Source organism: Miscanthus floridulus, chromosome 14, assembly GCF_019320115.1.
Source record: "Miscanthus floridulus cultivar M001 chromosome 14, ASM1932011v1, whole genome shotgun sequence".
Taxonomy (NCBI): Eukaryota; Viridiplantae; Streptophyta; class Magnoliopsida; order Poales; family Poaceae; genus Miscanthus; species Miscanthus floridulus.
The window spans coordinates 90,868,411-90,877,719 of NC_089593.1; the positions used below are offsets into that span (position 1 = coordinate 90,868,411).

At 49.3% G+C, this 9,309-nt stretch overlaps 1 long non-coding RNA gene and 1 pseudogene across 1 annotated transcript; both read left to right on the plus strand.

Moving 5' to 3' along the window:
• Window positions 1–4,404: 4,404 nt before the first annotated feature.
• On the plus strand, window positions 4,405–5,370 carry LOC136502689 (uncharacterized). Its single transcript, XR_010770662.1, has 3 exons — window positions 4,405–4,749; window positions 4,956–5,099; window positions 5,307–5,370. It is a non-coding gene; the product is annotated as an uncharacterized lncRNA (long non-coding RNA).
• Window positions 5,371–8,064: 2,694 nt separating this feature from the next.
• LOC136503976 (protein STRICTOSIDINE SYNTHASE-LIKE 10-like) lies at window positions 8,065–8,944 on the plus strand (annotated as a pseudogene).
• Window positions 8,945–9,309: the final 365 nt, after the last annotated feature.

Below are 9,309 nucleotides of genomic sequence, written 5' to 3' on the forward strand. Positions count from 1 at the left end.
CTCGTGCTTGAAGCTATCAATGTCCTCCGCAGAGATCAAGTCATCCACATATACGCCGACGATGAGCTCCTCCTTCCCCGTCACCACGTGTAGAGCGCGTGCTCGGTTGCGCACTGCATGAACCCAAGCTCGCCCAGCGTGGCAAAAAGCTTGATGTTCCACGCTCGCAGGGCCTGCCGCAGCTCGTAGAGCGCCTTGCGCAGTCGGAGCACCCTGTGCTCTGCTCCCTTGATGGCAAAACCCAGAGGTTGCCTGACGAAGACCGTCTCCGCCAGCTCACCATTGAGGAAGGCTAATTTTACATCTAGGTGATGGACGCACCAATCCTTTGCTGCTACCAAAGCCAGCAGTAGTCAGATAGACTCCATGCGCGCTACCGACACAAAGACTTTCTCGTTGTCGATACCCTCACACTGGACAAAGCCTTGGGCGGCGAGGCACGCCTTGTGCTTGACAATGGTGCCATGCTCGTCTCGCTTAACCTTGTACACCCACTTTAGGCTGAACAAACGGCATCCTAGAGGTGGATCAACGAGCTCCCAAGTCTCGTTATCCTCGATCGCCTTCATCTCCTCCAGCATCGCCCGTCGCCAATTTGCATCGCGCTCGGCCAGCGCGAACAAGGATGGTTCCTCTGCACTGACGAGAAGTAGCTCTGGGTCATTAAGCAGCCGACCCACCCGCCCTAAGGACCCTATGCCGCCGACAATATTGTCTAGCCTGTGAAACCACACCTCCTCACCGTCGTGGAAGGCATCCACGAACTCGATGATGTCCCTTAGAGGTGAGATGAACTCGATCGGTGTTGATGGAGTCCCCTGTTCCACCGGAGTGGTCGGCATAGCACCTAGAGTGCTCGGCACCTCGGCTGTAGTGCTTGGCACTACTCCTAGACCGCTCGTCACCACTCCTGGAGTGGTTGGCACCACTGTAGGAGTGCTCGGCACCAGTCTTGGAGTGGTCGGCACCACTGCAAGACCTCTTGGCTCCGCTACGGGAGCGTTCGGCACCCGTCCTGGAGTGGTCGGCACCATTGTAGGACCGTTTGGCACCGCTACTGGAGCGTTCAGCACCTATCTTGGAGTGGTCGGCACCACTCCTAGAGTGCTCGGCACCACTCTAGGAGTGCTCGGCACTGTTGCTGGAGTGATTGGCACCTCCTCTCCAGCATCTCCATCACCGTGGATGACCAAGTGCTTGACGACGAAGGTGCTGGTGAAGACGCCAGCTCCCCCCGTGCCTAGACTATCCTAGTCCCAGGCCGCCTTCTCAACGAACATGATGTCGCACGAGACAACCACCTTGCCTCCGCGTGGGTTGTAGAGTCGGTACGCCTTGGTACCTTCCACGTAGCCCAGGAGCACCATTGGTGTGCTCCTGTCCTCTAGCTTGGTGAGGACCGGCTTCATCTTCCTAACGTGGCCGATGTAGCCAAACGTCCGGAGGAAGGACACGCTCGGCTTGCGCCTATACCAAGCTTCGAATGATGTCACGCCCTTCATGGCTTTTGTGGGTGTGCGGTTGAGGATGAACACCGTCGTGGTCACTGCCTCTCCTTAGAACTTTGTCGACATGCTTTTGGCCTTTATCATGGATCGAGCCAAGCCGACCACCATCTGGTTTCGTCGCTCCACTATGCCATTCTGCTATGGCGAGTATGGTGCGGTGTGGTGTCGCACCACACCCTGATCCGTGCAGTACATAGCGAACTCCACCGAAGTGAATTCACTGCCGCGATCAGTCCGCAGCACGCGCAGCTTCTTGCCGCTCTCCGCCTCCACGCGCGCCTTGAACTTCTTGATCGCCTCCGCCGCCTTGTCCTTGCTCGTTAGGAGTTGTAGCCACATATAGTGGCTGCAATCATCCACGAGCAGGAGGAAGTACCACCGACCACTATTTGTGGCTGGTGTGATTGGCCTACAGAGATCGCCGTGGATGAGCTCGAGAGCATCCGCCGTGTGATACTTGGCCGCCTTTGGGAACGGCAGCCTCCTCTGCTTCCTGGCTAGGCAGCTATCACACAGCTCGCCTACGTGCTTGATGTGGGGCCGTCCTCAGACCATCTTCTCTAGTCGACCGAGCGCGTCGAAGCTGAGATGGCCATACTAGGCATGCCACAGCCACGGCTCCTCCGTGTGCCATGCAACCAAGCATATGGGCCGCTCCACCTTCAAGTCGAGCATGTACAATTGGTTCCAGGACCTCTTCACCTTGGCAAGAAACCGTGGCTCTCGGTCCTTGATCCTGAGGATGTCGTCCTTGATCAATACCTCGTTGCCGCGCTCATCCAGCTGGCCAATGCTGATGATGCTTGAACGCAGCTGCAGGATGTAATATACATCCGTCAGCGCACGGTGCTCGCCGTTCTAGCACCTGAAGATGATGGTGCCGCGCCCTCGGATCGCCACCCTTGAGCCATCACCGAACTTCACCGTGCCGGTCATGTTGTCGTCGAGCTCAGAGAAGGCTTCCTTGGAGCCCATCATGTGGTTGCTGGCATCGGAGTCCAAGTACCACTGCTGCTCCTGCTCGCCACCCACACGTCTGAGGTGGACTTGGGCGCGCGGTTTGTCGAGGTTTACAGCCTTTAGAGCCTTGTCGTGCCCCTCCACTGCCATCACCTCTCCCTTCTCCTCGGCCTCAATGTTGTGTAGTGCACAGAACGTCGCCATCAGGAGAGTGGCATCCTCATCCTCATCAGCCTACGCTAAATGAGTATCAGCCTTCTTCTCCTGCTTGTGATTTGGACACTCCTTTGCCCAATGGCCCGTCTTCCCACAGCGCCGGCAGGCGTTGGGGTCTACCTTCTTCTTCTTGTCCGAAGAAACGTTGCCGCGACGCTGGCCATCGCCACCGCGGCTGGAGGAGGCTTCCTTAGACTTCTTCTCCTTCATCCGGGTAGCCCACTCCTCCTCTGTCAGCAGCAGCTTGCCGCTGTCTGTCATTGATGTGGCCTACTCCATGCGTTTGTCCACCTCCTGTAGACGGCCTATCACATCCTCAATGGTGAGGGTGGACAAGTCCAGCATCGTCTCTATGGAGAGAGCGATCTGGATGTACTTCACCGGCACGGAGTGGAGGTACTTGGAGACCACCTCTTCTTTGTCAATTGTGACGCTGTGGCTCCTCAGCTTGCTGATGAGAGGCTGTAGGCAGAGAGAGAAGTCCCCCATCGACTGACCATCCTTAAACTTGAGGTTGGCGTACTCCTGCTTCAGCAGTTGGGCCGTCGCCTTCTTTGCGCGGTCGAAGCTGACGCGCATCACTGCAATGGCCTCCCACGCCTCCTTAGCAGAGTTCTTCGCCCCCAACGGCTCCCTATACTTCGCTGGTACAGCTGTGAGGATAGCCTCCAACGCTTGACCTTCATGGTCATCGTTCACTCGCCATAGTTGGTGCGAGTCAGAGTCAGCCAACTGGCGCTGCTGACCTCCCACACCATGTGCACAACGACCTCCTGTCGTGGCTGGGCAGCCACAGCAGCACCGCTGCTGTCGCCCATCTCTAAACCGTCCGTCATCGTCAGTGGTTAGTCTGGCGACGGCGCTTGTACGACTTTGATACCACTTATTGGTCCCGAGATCTCCCGCACGGGTGAGCCGACTGCTCATCGGCGTTCTCACACACACTACGGCTGGAGGTAGAAGAGGAAGGGAGAACAGAGCGCGCACACACACAGCACAAGCACCAGCGTTGACCGGAGCTCTACAGAGATGGGACAACTGAACTCTCTCACTTCACTGAGTTGCAGTGGAAAGTTATATATACAACTCTACCCATCTAATCCTAATACACAGACATGTCAGGCTGCCATGCTGCTACAGTGACTAGCTGTGACAGCAGGGCTAACTTTGACGTCCGCCCCTGTCACGGCTACAATGTAGCAGCAGGGGAGCCCTTTCGACGTCTGCCCCTGCCACGCGTATAGAGGGAGAGCAACAGATTACTTTACACTCACTTCAAAGAGTTCCAATTAAGAGAAAAAGAAAAAAGAAACAGTTCTTCATCCAATACAAAATGCATGCTAGGGGTTGTTTCTAGGAGCACTAATTATTTATGGCTGCTTTGTGAGTATAATATAAGTCCTTTGTTCTTCATGATGCTCTGTTCTTCATGTTTTAGAGAAACACTTCAAAAAAAATTAAATTTAGGGGTTATCTGATTGCTTGCCTGTTTCAGTCATCTTTTCGTGGGCATATGTTCACCTACCTTGCATTGAACTGGCACTGTTTCCCTCCACTATGATATCTGATTCCGATGTACAGTTAATTTGTACTCATGCTGCTTAGGTTTTTCTCTGAATATTTTTCCCTTTGCTAGGTAATTGAACAATGTCATCAGGTATAACTAGATGAAGTGAACTATATCTGTACCTATAAAAAATTTTGGGTCATGTACAGCTTATCCAACATTTCTGCTACATTAAGACAATTATTTGTGAACTTCTTGTGAAACCAAAGTGAAGACAGTTGTTTTCTTTCCATTAGCTGCTCGGCTGCCTTGTCTTATCCTAGGTTCCCAGTTCTAAAAAAAATGCTCTCTGCACTCATCCTTATATTACTGGAAATTTCTTTATGCTTGACTAAATATTCATATTCTCATGATATGCATTGAATTAGTGGTATGTAACAGGCGTACTGTGAAGAACATCCCAAAGTATGGTTCAGCACAGTTTTAGATTGATAATGTACCTCCAAGGATCAAAGAGAGAAAGATAATGTCTATCAATCCATTCCTCAACGGGTTGGGGTAAGTAAATTTCTGAGTGCAACATTTTGTTTTTTCCCGTCCATTTTAGTTTTGTGGCTTCAGAACATCTGGTAAGCTTAGATGTTGTGGTAAAGGGAGCATTATTATTCGCTTTTGTTCGTTGTTCTGTGCAATGGTCATATCTCTTCACATAGGTATGCTCTCAATGGAACAGTCTAAAGCTAATGTGAAACTTCACTGCTCAGATATGATAATCTGCCAATACAGATTAACTGGCTAGAATGCACAGTTAACTATCATGCATTAAAGTTCGTACCTGATATTGAAGAAATGGTCGATAAGCTTGCAGCAACAAGGATGAACAGAACTGGCAGCATAAATTCATACATGTACGTTATTAACTATCTTTTTTGTTGGATCATATTGTGTACAACGTGTATCCATCTATGACATTATCCAACGCAGATGGAATTGATAGCCTCAAAGTTTATTTCACAGTGACGTAATCAACTATTGACATTTTTTTCTTAAAAAGCTCTTCACCTGAGATATAAAAGAACATTGGGATTTCTTTCTGTGATTTTGCTGGCACGCAGGAGGACAAGGCGATGATTGCGGCGTACAGGCAGAAAAAATGGTATACCTCTACACCAGGGCAGTCCGCAGCCCGGATCTACCCCCCAGGTAATAGAAGCTGCTGACTGTTTCCTGTCCATATCCATCAATATTACCACATCTGCTTCCAATGTTTGGAAAAACTGTCCACGAATACTTCTTTCTTTAGCTTCATCGCTTCCTAGGTGCATACAATTTTCTTTTATTGGAATCTTGACCAACAATTCAGTTGCTGGACCAGACACTTCTGTAATTTTTCACACACACACGATAGTGTTGGTGTTTCAGCACAGCCCTTTGTAATTTTTTTGATTTGATGTTAGCTGCTATAACTCTCAATTTCTGGATGCAAAACTTACTGGACACCCCAACCTCAAATTTGATTGACTTAGTCAAAGAGCTTTTGAATATTCTTCTTGAATTTCTTTATCTGATTAAAACACACATTTACTGATACAATTTTTGTCAACAATTAGGTGCTGCCTGCAATGCGGATGCCTAGGGAGGCTGCTGGTTGGTTCCAGGGCACAGCAGATGCAATTACAAAATTTATCTGGAGACAAGACTTACACTTCTTTTGGTGTCATCTGTTGGGCCTAAAAGGCTAACACTTGCTGAGCTTGCTTGCCATTAACTGGTGTCATCTGTTAGCGAAGATTCATGGCGGCAAAACTTTTGCCTCAGGTTGAGAAAATATGCTTATCCTTTGCCCTCTCTAATTTTCCAAATTTTGAATTAATTAGTTTATTGAATAAAATGGTGTGCTCAAAAGCTGTAGTGCTCCTTGCATGGCAACCTCTCCTACTTCCTTAACTCTCTTCTGTGTTGCTGTTGTTGACATCAAATTACCATTCAGATACATTTTAATTTCCCTTGTTTCAGGTATATTCTCTCCTACTTCGCTTTTAATTTTTGCTCTCCCTTTCCCCTTGTTTCCACAGATCTGCTCCAACACATGGACACTCGACTTTACCTCATGACAATGTTCGGAAACGGTTGTACGAAGACACAGCTCTTCAGAACCAGGTCTGGAGTCAGTCCCCTCCCATTTGCTTGTGTCACGATCGGTGTGCCGGTGTATCCACAGCAATCAACTGCTATCCACCTCGCGAGTGGCTCTGCTTTCAGTTTGTGTTGTTACATATGGCTCAGGTTTCCACTGCTATTCCATCATATGCAGGATGACAAAAACGGAGGAGAAGACAGCCACAACAACACCGAAAAGAATGGCAAAAAACATAAAACTGGTGTCGCCCCCAAGTCAGCTGCAAAAATGTACACCCATTAACAGAACTGCATCATATTATCACTTACAGTCGACCTGCTTAACTCCAGTGATCTCTGCTTTGTAAAATCCATCCTTTCATCTACTTCTTAAATAACAGAATTTGCAGCTGGAAACTCGGACAGCTCAGGTACGAACATCGACACCGATACAGGAAAAAAAAATTGAGCTTTATCTTTACGGCTGTATAACTCTAACACGTTTTTACTGAATGAACAATGCCATCAGACTGGGAACCATATGCACCATGATCAGGTAACAAAACAATTATCAGATCTCATACGTCCACAGATCACCCAGTAACCAGCTTCTGCACTGCTTGCGTGAGTCTTACATGATTTAATTCTGAAACAGATTTGTCCGCCTACGACAAGGTATCTGTTGCGACCAGTTTCCAATGACCATCAAGTGCATCCAGCAGTGCAAGCTCCCGACCAGACATCTGTACAATATATCCCCAAGTATATGCTATATGCATGCTGTAAATACAAACCAGATAGCATGTCTGCACTACGTACATGACCATCACCTGCTGTAGTAAACCATGGACCAACAGCATGGCCAGTGTACGACTCAGACACCAGGTTGTAAATCTCAACAGAGTGCTTACCCATCGCGCGCGTTTGCCACTAGTCAAACAGAATGGCTGAGTGAATCCAGGAAAGCAGAGCATGCATACACACCTTACCGAGGTAGTGGACACACGCTCGGCGACGAGCGAGAGGAGCAAGATGAGCGAGCAGACCACCACGACGATCCACATCGGTGTGAACTCTTGTTGTAATCTTTGTGCTGTACTTTTTTGAACTTTCTTTGTAATAAATTTCAGTTGGGGCTCTAGCCCCTCCTGTTCCTTCAAAAAAAAAAACAACGCCGTCGCCTCGTCCTCGGCCGCCATTCAGCCCTCGTCCGGCCTCCCCTACTCCTGCACACAGCATCCTAATGAAGATGAATGTGGTGTAGGAGGAGCCTACGGGTGATGGCGGAGGAGGATGAGGAGCCTGCGGGCGACGCCGATGGAGGAGCCAAGGGCAGGGCGACGGTGGGGCGGTGCACCATACTACCCTTAAACGAATAAAACTAACTAAAAGGAATATTGAGCGGTTCATCTTTGAGAATCACCTCAATTTTTAAGGACGGTACTCTTAAACAGCCACTTCTAAACATCAAAGTTGCAGTGCCTCTAAGAGAACTGCTCCTAAAAATAAGCATTTTAAGAGGGGTTGACTTAACAGGACGACAATCCCTAAAATTGATTTTTAGAGCCATTTCTGGGCCTTGGGCCCAGCTGATTATTTTCAAGAACGGTTGACAATGATGATCACTTCTAACTAAAAAAATCCTAAGTAGTGTTTCTAAAAACCATTTATATAGTAGTGGATCAGGACACCAAACTTGTCACTGAAATTTGGTGAGCACCTATGATAAAGTTGTACGGTCACAAATTATGGACCATGGCCTACCTAGGAACCAAGGGTCCCTACGCCGGCGTCTCGGACGGCCGCGTGCTCAAGTGGGGCGGCAGCTCCCGTGGCTGGACGACCTTCGCCTACAGCACCAGCTATGCCCACAACCCATCCTGCATAGCCTCTCCGGCGCGTCCCGGCGACGCCGAGGACGTCTGCGGCCGCCCCCTAGGGCTCCAGTTCAACGTCAGGACCGGCGACCTGTACATCGCTGACGCCTACCACGGCCTCCTGAGGGTTGGCCCGGCAGGCGGTGAGGCCAAGGTGCTGGCAGCCAAGGCCGACGGTGGCGCGTGAACCTTCGTCAACGGCGTCGACGTCGACAAGTCCACCGGCGATGTGTACTTCACAGATAGCAGCATGTCGTACACGCGTCGGCATAACACCCAGATCTTGCTAAACCGTGACTCCTCCGGCCGGCTGATGAAGTATGACGCACGGCCCAAGCGTGTGATAGTGCTCAAGGATGCTCTGCCCTATCCCAACGGCGTCGTGGTGAGTGCCGACCGGACACACGTCGTGGTGGCGCACACGGCCGTGCCAACTGTTCAGGTACTGGCTGAAAGGGCCTAAGGCTGGCACCTACGAGCTCTTTGCTGACTTGCTTGGATATCCGGACAACATCAGGCGTGACACCAGAGGAGGCTACTGGGTCGCGCTAAACCGGGAAAAGATCGACGGCGCGGACGCGGCGGCAGGCAAGCACATTGTCGGCGTACGCCTACATGCTAAAGGCGTGCAGCGTGAGGAGATGACAGCAGAGGACAAGAGTGTTACACTGTCTGATGTCTCAGAGAAAGACGGCAAACTGTGGTTGGGGTCAGTAGAGCTCGACTACGTCGCCGTTGTTGACCAGAAGTTACATTAGATATAGTTTTAGTTAATTTATGGTTTTTTAAAAACTTCATTGTAAGTTTATTAGGCTAGGTTTTAATGTTAGATTAGTATTATACTCCCTCCGTTCCAAATTATAGTTCGTTTGACTTTTTGACCCAAAGTTTAACCACTCGTCTTATTCAAAAAAATTATGCCAACATAGTCAAATTTAAGTCATTCTTGAAGAACTTTTGTTAATAAAGCAAGCCGCAACAAAAGAAGTGATATTTTGCACAAATTTTTGAATAAGATGAGTGATCAAACTTGAGGTCAAAAAAAGTCAAACGAACTATAATTTGAAACGAATTTAGTACATCAGTAAAAAAGACGCTTCTATGAAAAGTTGTACAAAAGAAG